The sequence below is a fragment of the Urtica dioica genome, chromosome 1, assembly GCF_054948205.1.
Source record: "Urtica dioica subsp. dioica isolate 48M chromosome 1, U.dioica_male_clone48M_v1_H2, whole genome shotgun sequence".
NCBI classification, from domain to species: Eukaryota; Viridiplantae; Streptophyta; class Magnoliopsida; order Rosales; family Urticaceae; genus Urtica; species Urtica dioica.
Window position 1 is genome coordinate 57,718,985 of NC_142756.1, and position 25,485 is coordinate 57,744,469.

The window sequence follows — 25,485 nt, forward strand, 5'->3', positions numbered from 1 at the left end:
GCCGAATCATGGCAATGTGCCAACGATCTCGCTTTTACGGTCAGTTTTACGACCATTGTGTTACACAATCAATAAATTTAGAGCTGCTGGGAAATACATACTTATAGTCTATAGTTCAACAAAAAAAAATTACAGATTCAATTCCTAGCGAATATACCCAAAATTACAAATTCAATTCCAAGTGAATATACCCAAAATTACATATTCAATAAAGCAGTTCAAAACAACCACAAACCAAACAACGAGAATGAAATTTGAACAAACAACTCCATTTATAGGAAAACAAGAGAAGATGAATCAGCCCAAAACCGTAGGCTTTAAACAAATCACTAATGTCCATAATGGACAATAAAAGACAATAAACTCAAGGAAAAAAAACAAATAAAAACGCAGGCATTAAGGATGAGCAATAACACCTATAATAAAGTCTATATTTATTCCACTAGCTGTTACTAACCACTGTAACGTTTCCTTTTGCCATCAATTCATTTGACCAATTCAAGATTAGACTCACAGTGCCTTGTCTCGTAGACGAGTCGCTGAAACTCGTCGGACGTGAACCCGCTCTCGTCTCGGAGCACGTGGTAGTGCGTTGGCCGGCTCGTCCCTTTGACCCCGTGGTGGCTGCACAGGAAAAAGTCAAACTCCCTCGGGTGAGCGATGACCGTGTCCACGACCGTCCCGGGAGGGACGTTCTCGTCGCTCCTCTCCTGGAACAGCCTCGTGTGGTGCTCACGAACGTCACCGGAGGATCGTACGACCCGAACCGTGAGAACGCGGACTTTATCGCCGGAAGCTCTTCGCGGAGGACGCGGTGGAACTGGGTCTCGCTCACGCCGTCGCGGAAGAAGACGACCCGCCGGGGAAGCTCGCCCACGGAGGCTCGGAAGTCTTCTAGAAGCTCGGCGACCATGACGGCGAGGCCCTCGATGATCTCCTGGCGGTGGGGTCTGGGAGCGCATGCGGGAGGCGTACTTGTTGGCGGCGGGCCAGTTGGCGCTCCCGACGACGGCAGCGACGGAGGGGCTCGAGTCGTCGAGCGGGTGCGGGTGGGTCTTTATAGAGTTGTTGTATGACTATTAACTTCGCGGCGTTCGGTCTGATGCTCAAGGGCGAGTTGTAGATCCGATTTTTTTTTTCTTTTCTTGCCTCTGCTCTGCTCTAGTGACGTGCCTTGTAATTTTCTTTTGTTTATGGTTGCATTTTTTATTTTATTTTTTTTCACACAAAAATTAGACAAAATGGCGGGAAAGTGATGGGGGTAAAACAAAATAGAAATTTTTTAGATTGAAATTTGATGAAAAAAATGGAGGGAATGTTATGGAGGATATTAAATCTTAATATTAATCTAAAAAATTACACATACATGAAATAATAATAGAAATATATAATTACATAAAATAATAATAATCTGTTAATTACATGAAAATTGAATAAGATACGTTATTATGAGACTATTGTTATTGTGATTGTAAATTATGATTGTTCGATGTGAATTGAAATCAAATAAAATTGAATACAATATGCTATTATGAGACTATTGTTATTGTGATTGTGTGATTATTGTTGGATATGAATTGAATTGAAATCAAATAAAATTGAATACGGTAGGTTATAATGAGACTATTTGTTGGTATGAGAATACGGTATGAGCTCTGATACCATTTGTTGGAATTGATCTAGGGTTTAAGAAAAAGTTTAACGCTTCGTTAAGCGGCGAAATTTTAAAAATTTTCTTTTCCAAGTAAAAACAGTTTTTACTAACCTAGACAAAGAGCAAGTACATATAAATAAAACTAATATGAGCTTAATAAATTTCATAACCTCTTTAGAAGCTTGAACGTTGATGAGCCTTCGGAAGGTTGAAAACGTTCGTCTCCCTCGCAGCACGTCTCTCTTTCTTTCCTCGGCAACTCGAGCAACCACGAAAGTTTCTATCACTAAATCACTCGAAATAAAAGGAATTAGTGAGTGGGCAGTTTTAAACACTACGACTTAAGAACGAGTCTTGAAGTCGCAGAGCTATACTCTAGGTAAAATGAGGACCTAGGTGCCAAAACAATAAAACGAAATTGACTAGAGAGAGAGAGGAGAGGGGCAGCCAAGTCTAGAGAGAGAAGCTCTCAATCTCTAAAACTTTGGAATGAGAAAAATGAGAAGAATGAGGCTCCTATTTATAGGAGAGGTCTTACCTTCAATAAGGTAGTTTCCTCTTCTATAGAATATCACATATTCATGAGCCAATTTCCTCTTTTCCTCTATGACATACTCGGCCAAGGCATGTCTTCTAGAAGGCTTGGATTTGTTTCCTTTTTTGTTCCTTGCCTTGCCTTGTCTCTGTCTTGGGCGCCTACCTCATTTCCTCTTAGGGAAAATTTGTTTCCTCTTTTTTTTTAGGCAAGTATCTTCATACATTTATGCACAAAATATTTTCTCTTTCTCTTGGGTATCTTGGGCGCCTATCTCATTCTAGAAAGGCCATCTAGAAGCTTTTACACTTGTTCATGACACCATGAAAAAGGCCCGTTAAGAATTTTCAATAAAATTCTTATGAAATGAAATTTATCCACAAGGCCCAATAAGACTAATATTGGCCGAGTGAAACATGTCATTAAATGACCTTGTCAAAAAATTTATTGACATTCATTTCATGCTATGTCTCAAAAGCCAAAAATACCCTTTTGACAATTTTCGTTCTTGTTTTGACTTAGCTTCCAGTTTAACTATTCTTAATCGATGTGATTCGTGACAGTGACCTCATGGATCCAAATGAACAAAGCTTGAGCTAAAATACTTGGACTCAAAAGTTCACAAACCTTTTCCAAGTTTAGCTTAATGTCAACTGACTCCACTAAAAAGGTGACACTGAAAATTTCTCAGTTCAAATGAATTTATTTTCTACTCAAGAATTCAACCTAATTGTAATGAGTGGATCCACAGAATATTATCAGTGTTTACCCTTCATGAATATCATCAGCTAGTCGGGATTTACAAAATTACCATTTTACCGTTCTAGCTGTTATTTCCTCAACTCCTTTGTCGCTTGTGAATAAGTTAGAAACAATGTATTGACGAGGAGCTAATAAGTCACATTGTTTCATCCAAAAGAGTCAGGACTCAATTTGGACACTGGCCATTTCATTATTCACACTCCAAGGAACAAAGCATGAGGTGATATATATTGCATTTTAGCAATCTTGTACATGAATTCCATATCTAGGAAAACTTCACAAAGTTACTCATGACATTCTCACAACTTAATACTTCACCAATAGGCCTTGTTCGGAATCACATAGTGAGTCCGAACTCTGACTTTCTCAAATGAGAATACTAAGGTGTGAAATGACATGTCTTATTTCAGGATTAAGGTAAGCACGATGCAATTCATACGTAGTGACTTCGAGACATAAGAGGTTAAATGGTTTGTTCTTATCTTGTCTCTAGAAGTGCACTGGTCAATTCAGTACCTTCCGAAGATACCTAGAAGAACTATAGAGTCTCCAACTCTCAATGCCTCATAACCAGACATCATAGATTCTTCTAACAATCATACTGGGGTCAATAGTCCTTTGACCCTTAGATTGCGAATATATCGTTTTAAGCAAACTACGAAGAGTTTGTTCATGCAAATCTACATTTGTCTCTTCGTAAGTTGTTTAGTTTGTTTATGGACTAAAGACTAATGTTTTATCATAAAGCTTCAGACAAGCAAGATTGAATGAACGTTTCAACTTTTATTAATAAATAAGCAGTTACAAGCAAGAGTCTTCGTAAGACTATATGACATCAAATGTATATAAATACACACTACAACTCTTCTTGTGGGCACCATTGACAACAGAAACTACATTTTCAAGGAAATCCCTCCTCCTATAAATACCCCACCTCATTCACAATGTTGAATCCACAATTTTTGAGATTGATAGCTTCTCTCTGTAGTTGTTGCCCCCCCCCCCCCCCCCCCCCCCCCCCCCCTCCCCCCTCTGTCTCTCTCTATCTATCTCTGCTTGTTCTTTTTGTTTTGGCACCTAGGTCCTCATTAGACCTAGTGTTTTGTTTTAGCTCTTTGGCTCAAAGACTAGTTCTTGAGTCATAGTGTTTAAAAGTGCCCACACACTAAACCCAACCTAAACTCTAAAGACTCTAGTAGTAGAAACTTTTGTGGTTGCTCACAGGTTTAAGAAGACTAGTGAGAGAGGCAAGCTGAGTGGGGACACGAGCGTTTCAAGCTTCCTAAGGGTTCTCAACGTTCAAGCTCCATTCACGTTTGGTAACGAGTAAAACCTATAAGTAGTTTTAAAAATTTTAACTTATACGCTCATGCACTTTGTCTAGGTTAAAAACGTTTTACAAGTTTTTTAAAAAAAATTTATATTCCGCCGCTTGCTAGAAGCGATAATCTTTTCTTAAACCCTAGTTCTATTCCAACACTCTTCAAGCTTTCTCCTAATCCATCTTCCTTCCTTGAGTTCCTCAACGATCAGACCTGCGAGCTTTTCTTCACGGATTCGATGTGATGACACCAAAGTCTTCCGAGACGTAATATCCGATGCGAATAAGAAATATGAGTGGGCAACAATCTTTTATCTCTATGTGATCTCAAATAACGTTTTTAGAACACACCGTGTTCATGGGAATGGAATCATGGAATTCCAAGGGGGGAGAGAGAGAGAGAGAGAGAGAGAGAGAGAGAGAGAGAGTGAGTGAGAGAGAGAGAGAGAGAGAGAGAAGTTGGCCAAGAGGAGAGGAGCTCTCCTTTTGGTCGAATTCTATAGCTGATTAATTAGGTTAATTTTTTGCCTCTCATGAACCCCTATTTATAGTAGTGAAAATGAGATATTTTAGAATATTCTAGAATATATTATTTCATTTTATTGTGTTCACACTGTGTGAATTTAATCTCAGCCATTGGATCTTAGCTCATGAATCCTACATTTTCTCTCATGTATTAGATCAGTATCTAGGATTTTATTTTATATGAAAATATAAAATATTTTATTTGTTGAGAGAATATAGGAAAATATTTTTCCTATATATTCTCATAAAATAAGGAGAGAATATAGGACAATCTTATTTCCATATATATTACTCTATCTCTCCTTTATTTTAGGAAGAACAAAGATAAAAAATTTGGTTTTTTGCCCAACTGATAAAATCGACCAACAAGGAGAAGGGGGAGGCCGAAATTTGCTCAGTGCAAAGCCCAATTGCTTTAAACCCATTTAATTCTTATTTACTTGTCCAACAATAAATAAATTTTTTATTTACTTGATCCAATAATAAATAAATATTACTACTGTAAATATTTATTTTATTTCGCAAATACCCGTTTTTCAGAATTAATGTTGTCAATCACCATTACAGCTTTGTGAGATAATAATAATGAAATAATTATTATTAGAAAGTTCTTATTCGTCTTTATCGAAGCTGAATCGGTGACGATGAACCTAGTATTTCAAGCTTAACAGTCTCGATCAAAAGACAAAATAATCCTCTCTTTTACGTATCGATTTGTCTAATCTTGGTCAGTACTCTACCATGTAAGCCAAGACTACACTCTCCTTTAATAGTAGAATTATATTTACTCATCGTGACAGTGTCCACTGATTTAGTTAGTACGTGATCATGATCCTCTAGGTTCAACCCGTATCGAGATAGATCAATTTGTTCCGTTATACGACCATGTCTTGACCTTCCAAAACACCTATTTGATCAGTGTTTCATCAGTCTTTAACGTGGTGAATCAAAGAACCCGGTAACATGATCTAGAAGCCCATGATTACTTCAAGATTTAGATCAAGCGTCATTGTGACCATTATAAGTGACCTCAGCTAGTTCATCGTAACGGTCCTTAGGCGACACATCTATTCAAATCAAAGCCTGTCCAAGTCGTACACCTTCTTCAAGTGTAGAATGCTCCCACTGAATGATCAACCTTCACTGATGTTCCAGATATATGACTATAGATGTGGCATTCCAGGCGCATATTAGTCATCGACCATGTTTTAGTTCATCGTCCGAACTCGAATGCCTAGCATGTGACTCAGTTTAATACCGAGACTATGGAATGATAAATGTTTGATTAATTTTTGGATTAAGATACTATCTCTTTCAACTAAAAAAGATAATAAATGTCAAAACTTTATTTATTAAATATTTCAGCGTGAAGTTACAAATAATATCTTTTCGTGGGCAAGAATTCCTAACACTTTTATTTGTCCACACACAATTGCGGCTTGTCAAGTTGGAATTTTCTAATTGAGAACTATATTTCTAAGTTATATACTACGGAGTATTTGCAGTTAAGCTATGCGGTTGTACATAATCCTCATGTTGTCATTTCGAGTTGAGAGATTCCCTCCGAGGTGGAGAATATCGTAGTTCTTCTGGCTCAACACAAAGCATGTGCCGCCGATAGGCAAAAGAAGAGAAGAATACCCTCTCGAGGGGTGGATGTTATTCGGCGCAAATGTACGTGCTACAGAAAAATTGGCAACAATCGTCAAACATTCAATAGTTTTGCTCCTCGGCAACAAAATTGACTTTTCTTCCTATTTCTACTTTAAGGAACTTCATAATTTTTTATAAGAATCTCGCATGCTTCTTTCACACTCGTGCAAGTATTTATGATCCTGAAAACATTCTTGTCAACCCCATTAAAAATATCATTAAGACCACGAGAGTTACCCAAGGCAGCGTCATATTCTACAGGATCCAAATCCTTCTCAGGTTTAAGGTCGGTTTCAATGCCTTTATCATCTTTAGTGACAGGAGCAGTCCACCCGTAAATAATGGCATTCCATGTCTTGCTGCCAAGAGAATTCATGAAGGCACCCATGCGAGCCTTCCAATAGCCATAGTTCGTTCCATCAAGAACAGTGGGACGATTAATAGATCATCCTTCCCTGGAACTATCTATTATAAACATAATAGATTATACAGGAAAGCACCCTAGGATCTGGGTGCCTGCTTTGATACCGATTAAAATTTTGTTTAGAGAAAGAGGCACGATGTTGCACATAATGTAGAGTCAATGTGTCCGATAGCTTTCTCTAACACAAATAATGGATAATGAAATAAGCAGTGCGTAAAGTAAAGGACACACAATATGGTTACCCAATTCGGCGCAACGTCATCTACATCTGGGGGCTCTCAGCCAGTGGAAAGGAAGTAACTATCAAGTAGTCAATATTACAAACAAGGACTTATATGAACAATACAAATATCAATGCCCTAGAAACTATTATTACAAGTGATTACCAAAACAGGGACTCCCCCTGAATTTGAGACCCCTCTCAATTCCACTCTTCAAGCACACTCAAATGCTTGATCAGCTTCAAAATCAACGCACGTGAAGACTTCAATCACATAGATACAAAACCCAATCTCATAGATACTCAAACTTCTAGAATAGTGTTTGTAGAATTACATCGCTCTTATCAAAGCAAATAGTCTCTCTGTCCGCCAATCATTCACGTCTAGGAACCCTAAATATTTTGATAAAGCATCAAGAACTGGTAAGGGGGAAGCACTCGGCTTTTAAGGAAGTCATACAAGTCTGGAAGTCAATCTAGGGTTACATTACCCATAAACACGTGAAGATCATCAAGAAAAGTCTTCGGCGATATGATCTGGCAAAACAAATCCTGATGCATGTTGTCCGACATCTTTCCTTAACAACTTGCAGTAAAATATAAGCCAACACATAATGTAACAACACAAGTTTAACAAACCAGAATACACAAAAGAGTACAGAATAAAGTTTAACACACCAAAATACAAACAAAAGAGTACATCAACAAGTTTAACACACTAAAAGAGTATTTAAACATTACATTAATAAACTAAAAGAAAAATTATGAAATGAATACTTAAATATTACATATTTTTACAAACCAAAATTAAAAGTCTGAAATGAGCACTTAATATTACATCTCTTAAGAAACCAAAATAAAAAAGTCTGAAATTAGTATTTAAATAAAACGTTTCTTAATCGTTATCCATCTCCATGTCCAATCCCAATTTAGTCTCCGTTTTTACCACCCCATGTTGGTATAAGTCGATCGTGAACTTCTATCGGTACATGGCCATGTCTTCTTGTCTGACCTCTAACAGATCGATCCCGTAAATCATAAACTCAATGGCATTTACAACAAACATTCCACAATTGCCACTGTTAAAAAAATATGGTATTAGACAACTTGTGTATTTAAACGGTATTATTCAACAATAGCCATACACGTACCCATTCTCCATGTGTGGCATGTTGGGGAAAGTTTCGAATTTGAACCGGGCTGAGCTGGTGTCTTCAATCCTCAATCAAATCGAACACATGAATAGAGCGGATGACTAACGGGATTAATTCATCAAGTTTTTGGACGTTGCATGTATGGGTAATTGTTGACAACTATGTAAATAATTTATATCAATTGTTGACATAAATCTCAACAATTGATAGTAATTGTTGACATCTGTGGGTAAATAGTTCTCTGTTTGCTGACATAGAGGTCAATAATAGATATCAATTGTTGACATCTGTGAGTATATAGTTCTCTATTTATTGACATAGATAACAATTGATATCTACTATTGACATCTATGCAAATAGAGAACTATTGAAAATAAATGGCAGTCATACCTGGTCGGAGAGCCACTCTTTGGGCATCCAAAGTGTGTAAAATATTTTTTTGCTCTTACTTCAAGTTTCGTGAAATTCCATCCTCATGGTAAAGTTTATTCAGTTTTCACGTACCAACTCTAATCCTCGCCATTCTTCTTTTTCTGTCTAATTTTCAGCCAAGTCCCCATTACAAGGAGGCCTTTAAGAGACGTTGGAGAGAAAGAAGGAGTTCTAGGATTCATTTTGGGGAGATCAACGTTTTTGATGAACTTCATAAATGCCAACGAGATGTGAGTTGGAGTATATTTTTCTAGAGATCGAGTGACTCTTGCAGGTCTTTTTGGTTAATCCTCTATGATAATTGGAACAATCTGCTAGGACTCCCAATTTTCCTTATGTTGGAATAGATCTAGGATTAAGAAAAGTTTAACGCTTCTTCAAGCGGCGGAATTTAAAAATTTCTATAAACGTAAAAACGATTTTTACTAACCTAGACAAAGAGCAAGCACATGTTATTTTAAATTAAAACTATTGAAGAGCAATTACTTGTTTACTAACCTTTACGTAGCTTGATCGTTGAGAAGCTTGTGGAGGTGGAATCGCTCGTCTCCCCACGTAGCTCATCTTTCTTTGTTCTTCGAGAACTTGAGTAACCACGAAATTTTCTATCACATGAATCACACAACTACTCAAGAACAAGTCTTAGAATCGAAGAGATAAAATAAAACACTATGTCAAATGTGGACCTAGGTGCCAAAAACATAAATGAAAAAGGAATCTAGAGAGAGAAAGGGGGCGGCCAACAAGTCTAGAGAGAGAAGCTCTCAATCTCAAAATTGTGTGTTGTGAGTTGTGAATTAGGTGAGGTATTTATAGGAGGAGGATTACCTTCAAAAGCTAGTTTCTTCTTTTCTATATAATATCGAGCAATTATTTGCTCTCCTTTTCCTCATTTCACACGTCTAAGATGGCTACTAGAAGCCCTTGGATTTGTTTCCTCTTTTGTTCCCCCTTGGTTGGCCGCCCATGTCACCTTCCTCAGAGAGGAAATTTGTTTCCTCTTTTTCTTTTGGCAAGTATCTTCATACATTAATGCACAAAATAAACTCTCATCTCTCTCTTTAGTTGGACGGTTTGCATGCTTCTAGAAAGAGCTTCTAGATATTTCTTCATTTGTTCATGACAACATAAGAAAAACCTATTAAGAATTTTCAAGTAAAATTCCATGAAATGAAATTAATCCTCAAGACCTAATAACATCACTATGGCCGAGTAATCCAATTCCATTTTCATCATATGACAATGTCAAAAAACTTATTTATTGACATTCATACCATCCCATGTCCAAAAAGACGAAACTACCATTTAGACAATTTTCATAAAACTTGTCTAGTTCTTGTTTTGACTTAGCTTCTAGTTTAACTAATCCTACTCGAAATGACTTGTGATAGTGACCTCATGGATCCAAATGAACAAAGCTTGAGCTAACCTACTTGGACTCAAAAGTTCACAAACCTTTTCCAAGTTTAGCTTAATGTCAACTGACTCCACTAAAGAATTGACACTAAGAATCTCTCGGTTCAAATGAATTTATTTTCTACTCAAGAATTCAATTTAATTGTGATGAGTGGATCCACTAAATGTTATCTATGTTTACCCTTCATGAATATCATCAGCTAGATGGGATTTACAAAATTACCAATTTACCCTTCTAGCTATTATTTCCTCAACTCTTTTGTCGCTTGAGAATAATTAGGTTAGAAACAATGTATAGACGAGGAGCTAACAAGTCACATTGATTCATAAAAAAAAGTCATGACTCAATTTGGACACTGGCCAGTTCATTTATTCACATTCCAAGGAACAAAGCATGAGGTGATATACATTGCATTTCAGCAATCTTGTACATGAACTCCATATCTATGAGATCTTCACAATGTTACTCATGACATCTTCATAACTTAGTATTTCGCCAATAGGACCTGTTCAGAATCACCTAATGAATCTAGAACTCTGACTTTCTCAAATGAGAATACGTAAGCTATGAAATGACATGTCTCATTAAAGGATTGAGGTAAGCACGATACAATTCATACGTAGTGACTTTGAGACATAAGAGGTTAAATAGTTTGTTCTTATTCTGTCTCTAGAAGTGCACTGATCAATTCAGTACCTTTAGAAGATACCTAGAAGAACTATAGAGTCTCCAACTCTCTATGCCCCATAACCAGACATCATAGATTCTCCTAACAATCGTATTGAGATCATTAGTCCTTTGATCCTTAGATTGCGAATATATTATTTTAAGCAAACCGTGAAGAGTTTGTTCATGCCAATCTACATTTGTCTCTTCATATGTTGTTATGTTTGTTTAAGGACTAAAGACTATAGTTTATCATAAGACTTCAAACATAAAAGGAAGAATGAATGAACGTTTCAACTTTTATTAATGATTCTGTAGTTACAAGCAAGAGTCTTCGTGAGACTTTATTACATCAAATGCACATAAGTAAAGACTACTACTCTTCTTGTGGGCACCATTGACAACACCTTATCCCTTGAGTCATTGATCTCTTCCTCCATTTCTTGCAAGGTTCTACCCTCCGGAAGCATGCCAACATATATAAGTTGGCTCTCATCATACACCTCCTCCTCATATTGCTCATAATCCAACTGCAAGATGTGGGCTCTCGACTGTGATTCAGTTAGTTCTTGAATTTCAAGTAACTGGTTGTCTTCAATCGGCCCTGTATCTAGAAAACGTTCGTATGATTTTTGACAATTTAAGTTATTTGTTGACATCAACGTCAAAAATTGATATCTATTGTTGACAATTTAAGTTATTGGTCAACAAATACCTTAAATTGTTCACATTAATGTCAACAATTGAAGGTATTTATGGACATAGACAAATAATAGGCAAATAATTTTAACACAAATAATACCTTTTTCATTGTCTGGGCTGACTTCCTGATTTTCATAATCTTCTTCTTGTGTTTCTTGAACCAAACCTGCACCATTAGATTGATTAAAAAAACAACTCATAAAACAATTTGTAGACATCTAGATATCAATTGTTGACATCTATAAACGAAATTTTTTTTTAAATTGTTGACATTGATCTCAACAATAGATATCAATTGTTGACATTTATGTCAACAATTTAAGGTATTTGTTGACATAGACAAAAAAATAGGCAAAAATTGTAAGACAAATAATACCTTCTTCATTGTCTGGACTAACTTCCTAATCTTCTTCATCTTCTTCTTGGCTTTCTTGAACCGGACCTGTAACATTAGATTGATTACAAATAATATCAATTGTTGACATCTATTATGACAGTTGTAGACATACCATCTCCATCTTCATTGTCTTCATCATCTCTATATTTCTTCTGTTTTTCATCTTCTTTATCTTTTTTTCTCTTTATCTTTCTCCTCTTCTTTTTCATTCTTCTCTTCTTCATTATTTTGATCTTCTTCATCTTCCTTGTGTTCTTCAACCCACTCATGTTTTTAATCATGCTGAGGCATCTGTGCCACTGTATCGGCCTCATTTTCTTGTTCACTCCTTACACCCATGTTGGACATCTCCAACAATTGATCGCTGACATTTTTTTGGAAATCCTAAAAACTTTGCTTTATCTTCATACTAGACAACATCCACTCTACCTTTAAATAGTTGACAATGTCTTCCACAGACTTCAACCGAACCTGTGTTAAAAGTATAGGTGTTAGACAATATTTTTTTGACGAGAAAAATGTCACCAAAGGTTTACCTATGACTTGGGCCTGAATGAGTAGTTTCGGAAAAAAAAAAGATGTGTCTCTAGTAGATTCAACCTGCGCATGTAACAAAATGTCAACAAAAGTAAGTAAACAATGTCAACAACTGATATAAATTTCAATAATATATATCAATTGTTGACATTTGTGAGTAAATAGTTCGCTGTTTGCTAACATAAATGTCAACAATAGATATCAATTATTGACATCTATATCAACAAACACAGAACTATTTACTCACATATGTCAACAATTGATATCTATTGTTGATATCTACGTCAACAATTGCATTAACTAATTACATTTTTTTAGCTTATGAATTTTCTTCTTTGTTTATTTCGTAATGTACTCCTCTGCATTTGGTTTGAACTCTAAGTCCTCAGATAAAAAATTGAGGCTTTGAATTGTGTTTTCAAAGACATGAGTCACCGAGTTCCACCGACGCATAAGTGGTATAGTCGTGCTATACATTTTCTCATAATACGCGAGAGAAGTGAACACATGCATGGTTTCAAACGCTCAAATCTATAGAGGATACAGAAATGAAGGAAGGTTGATCTTTTCCTTTGACTCGGACTTGGAGTAAACGTTCTTGACGTACTTGTGGGCGCTTTCAAAGAAAGACTTCCATACAACTTACCTCATTGGTGCGTGTTAAATTGGTCTAGATACTCAACTAAATTAACGTATGAACAATCTGGAATCCTTGTATGGGCAGGAGCATTGAGGAGCACATTGCACAGAAAAGGAACGAGTAAGAACTTCCCCCGGTTCTCATCATTTTTCCAACTTTTGCGTTTTTTTCATTTGCGAAGTCGGTACGTCGCGATTCTTCAACGTCCCGTTGTAGAAGACGTCGTTGTACAATCCACATGCGACAACTTCAGTGTAATTGAGAGTTTTCTATTTGTCGACGAAGCGAAGACCGGTGATCTTCGCAAAGTGATTTCTTATGAAAGCTCGTGGTTTACCCCTAAACACTATAAAAAAGCATCTTCTAACTCCTCACTGTCAAAGTTACCAACCCTTATAATCAAATGGTTGGTAATATTTGAAGATCTATTGATTTTGGGCAGTTGAAGAAACTCACCGAAGCAAGAATTGCTAACCAGACCTTTCTCATCTTTGGTCATTACTTCATCTTCTTTAAACTTACCAAGCGATCCATAAAAACTAAAATTATTGTCAACAATGATCCCTTCTAGAACAGAACTCGTCCATACTAGAAAAACCATTACAAATAATAAACTAAAATTTGGTAAAGAAAGTATGAATATAATCAGAACCTTTAAACACTAGTAATTGTTGACATATATGTCAACAATTGCTAGTAATTGTTTACTTCTATGCGAACAACTGATATCTATTGTTGACTTAGATGTCAACAATTGCCAACAACTGTTGATATGTGTTATAAAAAAATATACACTTAAAGTATTTGTAGACATATATGTCAATAATTAATGGTATTTGTTGATATCGATGTCCACAACTGATGGTATCTGTTGACCATTTTCACCAACACAATGAGTTTTACAAATCCACCAAGAAATCAAATTAGTATCAAATCCACAAAAATAACCCTAAATCATAATCATAATCGGACAAATCCACCAATAATTCAATAAATTACGTAAAATAACCCTAGATCCACCAATAAATCAAGAAAAATACCGAAAACTGGCCACATTTCTTCCTTCTCGGTATCAGACGAAGCCACATTTCTTAGTTTATTATTTGTAATGGTTTTTCTAGTATGGACGAGTTCTGTTCTAGAAGGGATCATTGTTGACAATAATTTTAGTTTTTATGGATCGCTTGGTAAGTTTAAAGAAGATGAAGTAATGACCAAAGATGAGAAAGGTCTGGTTAGCAATTCTTGCTTCGGTGAGTTTCTTCAACTGCCCAAAATCAATAGATCTTCAAATATTACCAACCATTTGATTATAAGGGTTGGTAACTTTGACAGTATCTTGATGTAACTTTGACCAAAGACGAAATTCCTAATGCATGCATATGCAAATTTGTTTCCTCTTTTTCTTTTGGCAAGTATCTTGATACATTTATGCACAAAATAATCTCTTTCTCTTTGGTATTTGTTTCCTCTTTTACAAGGTGGCTAGTCAAAATTGATGTATTGACATCTTGGCTATGCATTAATGATGAGTCATTTACTTATGAAAGGAGACTCGTTGCGGCCTTCCCTCGAAGGAGTAAAGTGTCATTTCGTTCATAACACCTTTGGATTTTATAAAGTCTTAAACAAACTTAAATCCTAAACCAAAGACTAATCATAAACTTGTTTCAACTTATATAGGCAATATGTCTCTCAACCATCTCTCAATCTTTCTTTCCTCGATCAAACTCGAAAACGAAAACTACGTAGATTCGAAACGTAACCTCGACATAAAACCTACCGTTAACAAGCACAAATGGGTACTCACCACCCCGTGTCCTCCTCTGACGAATGATGATTCAACTCAAGAGGACAATGACGCCTTAGCGGCCAGGCTTCGATCCGATGAGATTGGGAAGGTGCTATATCTTGGCATCTATGAACAATATGCTGGAAGAGCAACATCGTGACATCGAGACTGCCGCTGACATGCTCTACAATCTCCTTGAGATGTTTGGAGGGCAAAGGCGTCAAACAAGGCTACAAGCAGTCCGACAGTTTATGCACTGTCATATGCAGGCTAGGACTCCTGTTGGAGACTTTATGATATTGATCATTAGTCATCTGAGTAAAATGGAAATCCTAGGATCTGAGATTGATGGGAAGAATGTCATAGATGTGATCTTAGAAACTCTCCCCGCATCTCTTGATACCTCCAAGATGAACTACTCCATTAACAAGCTAGAGTACACTGTTACCAAGCTTATGGAGGAACTTCACACTGCTGTAGGTCTCACAAAGAGAAAGAGGAATCAAGGAGAGGCACATGCTACTGAGCAAAAAGCCTCCGCCTCTGGAACTGTGAAGAGACCTTACAAGGCCGATAAAAAGAACTGTCCCGCCTATCTCAAAGCAAAGGAACATAGTATTATACTAGTTACCGAAGCATGCTTAGTAGCTGATAATGTATCAACGTGGATTCTTGACTCCGCTGCTACTAACCATATTTGTTGTTCCTTGAATGGTTTCAAGAAAACCAAAAGCTTAGAGGAAGGCGAGTTCTGTTTCAAATGGGGTGATGGGAGCCTGGTGTCCGCGAAGGCTGTGGGATCCGTGCAGCGCGGAGACGTGGAAGTGAAGAAGATCTCAACGGTAGACAACCTCGCAGATCCATTCACCAAGGCCCTAGCGAACAAGGTCTTCGACCAACATCGTGAGGGATTAGGCATGAAGGACTACACACACCTTCTTTGAGTCAAGTGGGAGTTTGTTGTCAATGGTGCCCACAAGAAGAGTTGTAGTCTTTATTTTGTACATTTGATGTAATAAAGTCTCATGAAGACTCTTGCTTGTAATTGCCTATCTATTCATTAATAAAGTTGAAACGTTCATTCATTCTTTCTTTGTTTGAAGCTTTATGATAAAACCTTAGTCTTTTAGTCCATAAACAAACTTAACAACTTACGAAGAGACAAATGTAGATTTGCATGAACAAACTCTTCGTAGTTTGCTTAAAACGATATATTCGCAATCTTAGGGTCAAAGGACTATTGACCTTAGTATGATTGTTAGAAGAATCTATGATGTCTGGTTATGAGGCATTGAGAGTTGGGGACTCTATAGTTCTTCTAGGTATCTTCCGAAGATACTGAATTGACCAGTGCACTTCTAGAGACAATATAAGAACAAACCATTTAACCTCTTAGTTCATTATTATTATCTCACAAAGCTGTAATGGTGATTGATAACATTAATTCTGAAAAACGGGTATTTGCGAAATAAAATAAATATTTACAGTAGTAATATTTATTTATTATTGGATCAAGTAAATAAAAAATTTATTTATTGTTGGACAAGTAAATAAGAATTAAATGGGTTTAAAGCAATTGGGCTTTGCACTGAGCAAATTTCGGCCTCCCCCTTCTCCTTGTTGGTCGATTTTATCAGTTAGGCAAAAAACCAAATTTTTTCTCTTTGTTCTTCCTAAAATAAAGGAGAGATAGAGTAATATATATGGAAATAAGATTGTCCTATATTCTCTCCTTATTTTAGGAGAATATTTAGGAAAAATATTTTCCTATATTCTCTCAACAAATAAAATATTTTATATTTTCATATAAAATAAAATCCTAGATACTGATCTAATACATGAGAGAAAAGGTAGGATTCATGAGCTGAGATCCAATGGCTGAGATTAAATTCACACAGTGTGAACACAATAAAAGGAAATAATATATTCTAGAATATTCTAAAATATCTCATTTTCACTACTATAAATAGGGGTTCATGAGAGGCAAAAAATTAACCTAATTAATCAGCTATAGAATTCGACCAAAAGGAGAGCTCCTCTCCTCTTGGCCAACTTCTCTCTCTCTCTCTCTCACTCTCTCTCTCTCTCTCTCTCTCTCTCTCTCTCTCTCTCTCCCCCCTTGGAATTCCATGATTCCATTCCCATGAACACGGTGTGTTCTAAAAACGTTATTTGAGATCACATAGAGATAAAAGATTGTTGCCCACTCATATTTCTTATTCGCATCGGATATTACGTCTCGGAAGACTTTGGTGTCATCACATCGAATCCGTGAAGAAAAGCTCGCAGGTCTGATCGTTGAGGAACTCAAGGAAGGAAGATGGATTAGGAGAAAGCTTGAAGAGTGTTGGAATAGAACTAGGGTTTAAGAAAAGATTATCGCTTCTAGCAAGCGGCGGAATATAAAATTTTTTTAAAAAACTTGTAAAACGTTTTTAACCTAGACAAAGTGCATGAGCGTATAAGTTAAAATTTTTAAAACTACTTATAGGTTTTACTCGTTACCAAACGTGAATGGAGCTTGAACGTTGAGAACCCTTAGGAAGCTTGAAACGCTCGTGTCCCCACTCAGCTTGCCTCTCTCACTAGTCTTCTTAAACCTGTGAGCAACCACAAAAGTTTCTACCACTAGAGTCTTTAGAGTTTAGGTTGGGTTTAGTGTGTGGGCACTTTTAAACACTATGACTCAAGAACTAGTCTTTGAGCCAAAGAGCTAAAACAAAACACTAGGTCTAATGAGGACCTAGGTGCCAAAACAAAAAGAACAAGAAGAGATAGATAGAGAGAGACAGAGGGGGGGGGGGCAACAACTACAGAGAGAAGCTATCAATCTAAAAAATTGTGGATTCAACATTGTGAATGAGGTGGGGTATTTATAGGAGGAGGGATTTCCTTGAAAATGTAGTTTCTGTTGTCAATGGTGCCCACAAGAAGAGTTGTAGTGTGTATTTATATACATTTGATGTGATATAGTCTTACGAAGACTCTTGCTTGTAACTGCTTATTTATTAATAAAAGTTGAAACGTTCATTCAATCTTGCTTGTCTGAAGCTTTATGATAAAACATTAGTCTTTAGTCCATAAACAAACTAAACAACTTACGAAGAGACAAATGTAGATTTGCATGAACAAACTCTTCGTAGTTTGCTTAAAACGATATATTCGCAATCTAAGGGTCAAAGGACTATTGACCCCAGTATGATTGTTAGAAGAATCTATGATGTCTGGTTATGAGGCATTGAGAGTTGGAGACTCTATAGTTCTTCTAGGTATCTTCGGAAGGTACTGAATTGACCAGTGCACTTCTAGAGACAAGATAAGAACAAACCATTTAACCTCTTATGTCTCGAAGTCACTACGTATGAATTGCATCGTGCTTACCTTAATCCTGAAATGAGACATGTCATTTCACACCTTAGTATTCTCATTTGAGAAAGTCAAAGTTCGGACTCACTATGTGATTCCGAACAAGGCCTATTAGTGAAGTACTAAGTTGTGAGTCTGTCATGAGTAACTTTGTGAAGTTCTCATAGATATGGAATTCATGTACAAGATTGCTGAAATGCAATGAACCTCATGCTTTGTTCCTTGGAGTGTGAATAAATGAACTGGCCAGTGTCCAAATTGAGTCGTGACTCTTTTGGATGAAACAATGTGACTTGTTAGCTCCTCGTCAATACATTGTTTCTAACTTATTCACAAGCGACAAAGGAGTTGAGGAAATAACAGCTAGAAGGGTAAAATGGTAATTTAGTAAATCCCGACTAGCTGATGACATTCATGAAGGGTAAACATAGATAATATTCAGTGGATCCGCTCATCATAATTAGGTCGAATTCTTGAGTAGAAAATAAATTCATTTGAACCGAGAGATTTTCAGTGTCAGCTCTTTAGTGGAGTCAGTTGGCATTAAGCTAAACTTGGAAAAGGTTTGTGAACTTTTGAGTCCAAGTGATTAGCTCAAGCTTTGTTCATTTGGGTCCATGAGGTCACTGTCACGAATCACATCGATAGGAATAGTTAAACTGGAAGCTAAGTCAAAACAAGAACGAAAATAGTCAAAAGGGTATTTTTGTCTTTTGAGACATAGGATGAAATGAATGTCAATAAATTTTTTGACATGGTCATTTGATGACAAGTTTCACTCGGCCAAAATAAGATTTATTGGGCCTTGTGGATTAATTTCATTTCATAAGAATTTTATTGAAAATTCTTGATGGGCCTTTTTCATGTTGTCATGAACAAGTGGAAAAGCTTCTAGAAGGCCTTTCTAGCATTAGAATAGGCGCCCACCACCCAAGAGGAAAGAGAGATTATTTTGTGCATAAATGTATTTAGATACTTGCCAAAAGAAAAAGAGGAAACAAATTTGCATGTAGATGCACAAGGAATTTCGGCCAAGAGAGTAATGGGCAAGCCAAGGAACAAAAAAGGAAACAAATCCAAGCCTCTAGGAGGCAGCCTTGGGCGCCCAACATGGAATGGGAAATAAGGGATTTTTGCTCATGAATATGTGATATTCTATAGAAGAGGAAAGTACCTTATTGAAGGTAAAACCTCTCCTATAAATAGGAGCCCCATTCCTCACATTTCATTCATCCTAAGTTTAAGAGATTGAGAGACTCTCTCTCTAGAACTTGGCCGAAAATCCTCTCTCTCTCTCTCTAGTTTATTTTCGATTTTTTCTTGTCTTGGCACCTAGGTCTTCACTCGACCTAGTGTTTAGCTCTGCGACTTCGAGACTCGTTCTTAAGTCGTAGCGTTTAAAAGTGCCCACTCACTGATTCCTTCTTTTCGAGTGATTTAGTGATAGAAACTTTCGTGGTTGCTCGAGGTGCCGAGGAAAGAAAGAGAGACGTGCTGCGAGGGGAGATGAGCGTTGCAAACTTTCCACAAGCTTCTTCAAAGTTCAAGCTTCAAGAAAGGTTAGTAAACTTCTAGCTCATATTGGTTTTTAATTACATGTACTTGCACTTGTCTAGGTTAGTAAAAACTGTTTTACTTGTAAAAGAAAATTTTTAAAATTCCGCCGCTTACCGAAGCGTTAATTATTTTCTCAAACCCTAGATCGATTCCAACAGCTTCATCTTAGGACACCCCTTCGCCGCGGAGGTCTTCGTAAGCGGTTTGGGTGACGTAGTCATTTTCCTTTACTGGGAGGGGGGCGAAGACTTGGGTGGGCTTTCCGATTAATTTGTGGGTGCCTTAGTTTTCGTCCGAGGACTCCTTCGTGCTCCACATGGTGGAATTGGGTCAATCATTTCGAGGTTAGGGCTCGAAATTAGTGGGTTCGTGGTTTGAGAGAGAGCGATGAAATGACGATGGCGGTTTGGGCTTCAAAATTTAATGGGTGCATATTGTTTTCAAGCGGTGGTTACATACGGTTTTAGAGAGAGAGAGAGAGAGAGAGAGAGAGAGAGAGGTCAGGCGGTTCATGGTTTCGTCAGTTTTAGGGAGAGAGAGAGAGAGAGAGAGAGAGAGAGAGAGAGAGAGAGAAAGAGAGAGAGAGAGAGAGAGAAATAAAGGAATTATATTAAAAGTTGAAAATGTATTAAGAATGGAAGTGGTGGTCAAACCATTTAAAAGAGTTAAATGCTAAGAATAAAAAAGTTGAGGGTAAAAATTGAATTTTTACATTGGGAAAAAATGTTATGTGATGGTAGTCGTTCTGGAAATTTCTCTTAAAAAATTAACAAAAAATCAATGGTAAAGCCCAACGTTCATCAACCTAATCTAATTGGCTTTGTCCCTTGGATAAGCCCAAACGTAATCAAGTCACGTCAGTCTAGCTCATATTTCCATAGAGAAATTTCATTAAGTGGGCTTAATAAGCTATTAAATATCAAGATTAGACCCTAATATTTAAAAATATCTAAATATGGACTTTTGACCCAAAATCGGACAAAAATACCCCTCTGAACCCTATACATCTCTCACACTTCATTTTTATCATTTCAATCACACTCAAATCCACTCAAATCCTCTCTACTTAAGCGGGTTTCAAAAGAATCATGGGTAAGATTACTAACTTAATCATTTTTACAAAGTTTATGATTGTATATGATAGAATGTAGCAAAAAAAATCGATCAGATCTGAAAACAAAGTCCAAAATCTGGGTTTAATTTGTTTGTACGATGGTATACGATGATGTACGATGAAATTTAAATTTTTGTACGATGAAATTTAGAATAAAAATTGTGTTCTGTACGATGCTATACGATGATGTACGATGTTGTACGATGCCGTACGATGCCTTTCTGTAAGATGATGTACGATTCTGTACGATGGTATACGATGTTGTACGATGATGTACGATATAGAAGCTTATTTTGCATAGTTTGTTTGTTTTTTGCAATTTTTGTCTTGATTAACGGCACTTGGGAGAAGGAAGGACACCAATGGGTTTTCACCAATGCAGAATTTCGTGCATTCGTAATTCCGAAAGAGGTAACGTTCACGGAGTTAGTAGATTTCTTATACGATAAGTTCCAGTTAGACAGATTCGCGTTCGACTTAAAACTCGAAGTCCCATACGCAGTCGGTACAATTCCAATAGGTCCTGCCGTATTGAAGGACAATGGTGATGTTTCGCATTTTATGAAGCACAAATATCGTAATAGATTTCCACTCTGTGTAAGTTTGGTACCGAAACAGATCGAGGTCATTGCACCTATTGCGTATCGAGGAGTATGTAAAGGGAAAGATGTGGAAGTTGGAATGGTGTCTCGCAATGAACCGAAGAAGAGACGGAATACTCTTGTTATCGAAGATCGACAAAATGATCCTATAATTGAAAACAAAGACGATGGCTGTGACGATGACTTGTTTAACGAGTACAAGGGTGCCAGAAACGGTGATGAAGTATACAGGCGTGATAGAGATTGTAATCACAACAGTGACGAATATGATGGACACAATGGTGATGAATACGAAGATGGCGAAGGTGATGAAAACGAAGGTGGCGAAGGTGATGAAAACGAAGGTAGCGATGGTGATGAAGAGAATAATGATGGATATGACGGAGATAACAATGGTAGAGGTGAAGAATTTGAAGAATTCGCCAATCCCGAAGAATATGAAGAATTTGTGGAAACGTTTACGGTACCAACGGGTCATTGTGAACCATCGAGTCAATGTCAGCGTGAGCCTCCGATGATCGGATCACCTATCGTTCCTTATTCATGGAAAGCACCCGAGTTCATCACCGATGATGTTGTGAAGGAAAACCCGAGTCATTATCCAAGTCATTCTTCTACAGGTAATTTAAGTGGATTCAAATGAGATTCAAGTATAATATGAAACCGCATATTGTTTAACTAACCTTTGAAAGTAACAGGTAGCTCAGAAGAAATATATATTGGGCAGCAATTTGAAAACAAGCATGAACTGAAGAAACATATCCACTTGTACGCGTTGAAACATAATTTCGAATTTAGAGTGAAATCTTCTTCGAAAAAGAGATGGTATGTTCTATGCAAAAACGAGAGATGCACATGGAGGTTGAGGGGTGTCGTGCAGTGGTCTGAGATGTGGGAGATTACGTCGTACGAGGGTAAACACTCATGTGGGCGTGTTGTTCGAACAGAGGGCCATCGAGGAGCGGCACCATGGGTCATCAGTCACGTATTTAAAGACAAGTACTCAATTAACTCTATGGCGGAGTATTCGGCGCATAACGTCAGGGAAGAAGTGAAGACAAGATGGGGTGTGAACATATCGTATTTGAAAGCTTGGAGATCCAGGGAGAAAGCTATTGGGTACGTGCGGGGTACGCCGGAACAATCGTACCAGAAGTTACCGTCTTGGCTGTACATGTTGAAGCAAAAGAATCCTGGGACGTTAACAGACTTTGTGCAAGATGGTGACAAATTCAAGTATGTCGGCCGGTCATAGCATTGGACGGTGCATGTCGTAGAGGCTTCAAAGCATGTCGGCCGGTCATAGCATTGGACGGTGCATTTCTGAAGACAAAATACGGGGGACAGTTGCTTTGCGCAATTGCAATGGATGCGAATTCACAATTATATCGACTTGCATTCGGAGTTGTAGATAGCGAGTGTCATGCTTCTTGGATTTGGTTTTTGAGAAGATTGCGAGAAGCTATCGGTGAAGATGTACCTAATTTGGCGTTCATATCTGATCGCCACGTTAGCATCATACATGGTGTCGAGGTTGTGTTTCCTGGTATCCCTCACGGAGCATGTTACCATCATTTACAACTGAATGTCCAACACAAGTTCAAGACAGACCATTGTCGCTTTGAACTTTACAATGCGGCTTACGCCTTCAGTAAAACAGCATTCGAAGCTAATTTTAGACAGTTGAGACGTAAGGATGTCGAGATGGCAAAGTATCGCGAAGAAGTTGGTGTCGATCGGTGGGCCAGAGCTTTCTTTCCTGGAAAACGGTAAGAGTCTAGAACTTCTTTTGTACTGAATTTTTTATGTCGTTGATTATATAAATCAAGTATGTTTTATATAGGTACGACCTAATGACGAGCAACAACGCAGAAAGCTTCAACAACAAAACAAGGAATGCGAGGACGTTTCCCATTACGACGTTGCTCGAGTTTATTCGATTCACACTCCAAACTTGGTTTTTTGAACGAGAAGAGATAGCGAACAAGTTGAACACAAAATTGACACCAACGTGGCAAAATGATCTCGCACAGCTAAATAATAAGGCACAGTTCGTCAATGCGTACGGACTTGGTCTATATGAATGTCATGTCAAAGACGTAAGAGGTGATTTCGATGTAGACCTTATGGCGAAGACATGCACTTGCGGACTACCACAACAATTGAATATCCCGTGCGAGCATTCTATCGCAGCAGCCCAACATCGAAGCGTGGACGTGTACACGTTATGCAGTGACTTTTATTTGAAGGAGACGTGGATTGAGATGTACAAGGAAGCCATATATCCGGTTGGCAATGAAGATCAATGGGATGTCCCGGATGAGATAAAAAACATGAAAGTTTCGGAACCCGTTGAAAAGAAGCAAGCCGGTCGACCAAAGAAAAGTAAACAAGGAAGAAGAAGAATTAATCGATACCCATCTCAAGGCGGAAAGATTGTCGTCCAGCGAAAATGCGGGAAATGTGGTGGTAGGGGACATAACAGAAAAACATGCACTTGGACGGATTAAAACTTTAGACTTTGTGTTATTTTTATTTTTAAGTTTAAAACTTTAACGTTTATTTGAGTGACCTTTTTATCTTGTTTAATGGAGTGTCATCCGTCTCATGGACCTTTTCGCAATTCAACTCTGTGAGAACGACGAAGATCTCATCTCGCTTTTGTCCCAAGACTCGTTTTCGTCCACAAATGTCTCGAGTTCTAAACCCTTTGTGAATGTGTGAATTTTTGATGTTTTTTTTGTGAATCTCTTTCATTGAATTACATGTTTATAAGGTACAATAAAAAAACATATTCAATCAATAGTCAACAAATCATCTCGATAATATGTTTATAAGGTACTATTACATAGAAAACCAAAAACATAAAAAATAAACATCCGAAAATACAAAATCACGGGATAAGGTGGTTGTAGAATAAGTCCACGCACCATTTCTTCCTGAACGTTCTCATATTGACACTTTGAAGAGTGTCAAATGATTCGTTCAGTACTAGGTGCTCGACGTACTTCAGTGCGAACATCTCGCAATCACCGCTACAACACAAGAATAAGTAAAAGAAATTGTCAAAAAAAGTTGAAACATAACTTGAAAAAAAAAGTTCAATTAACTAATTGTTTAAAAACATAAATTGTCAATATAAACATAATTGTTTAAAACTTGTCAATAAAAACATAATTGTAAAAAAAAAGTTCAATAAACTTGTCAAAAAACTTATAAAAAAAAAACCAAACTTCTAAAATAACTTGTCAATAAAAACATAATTGTTTAAAACTTGTCAAAAAAAGTTCAATTAAGTAGTCAAAAAAACTTTTTTAAAAGAACATGTTTACGTGTATGCACATTGTGGGACCTTGTCATCGACGATCCACGTCAGGTTAGTGAACTTAATTTCACCATGCTCAGTCTCCCGGTAAGAGTTGAGATGGTTCTTGAAGAAACCACCTATGGCCACAATCCTAGCAAATGCTCGACTCCAAGTCTGAATAACAAACATTTTAACAATGTTAAGTAACCCTTATAATTTAATTAATTGTTGCTCTAAGGTAATAATTGTGAATAACATAACATTTTACGTACCTCCATCAGCCCAGTGAAGTCCTTTTGATGGTTCGACGACTGCATGAGATCCTTTTGGCAGTCGAGGATGGTAATGGTCCAGGCCTCGATGTCGATCCGAAATGTGAACCAATGAATGTTCTTGAAGTTCACGACGAACAGGATCTCGCAAGCACCATCCCAAGGCAAAATATCGGTGTCCTTATACCCAGTCATCGGGCTAATAGTTGCCCTCATGTCCCAGTCCACGGGTTCGGGCTCTGCTCCCAGCTCGATGGCCTTCTTGGTGTTCGCTTCTTCCGTTCTGAATCGGCCGTACACGTGCTGGACCCACCGACAATCCATGATTCGGACGTCTTGCCGATATCCATCGAGAGCTCGTTGGCGAGCCCGAACCATGTGAATCATAGCATCAATATGCTGAGACATTAGAAACATATAGCGTTATTTTAAATTG

General features: G+C 37.4%; 1 pseudogene; it reads right to left on the reverse strand.

The window, feature by feature from the left end:
* Nucleotides 1–485: 485 nt before the first annotated feature.
* On the reverse strand, nucleotides 486–12,025 carry LOC149408201 (protein argonaute 7-like; annotated as a pseudogene).
* Between the last annotated feature and the right edge of the window lie 13,460 nt (nucleotides 12,026–25,485).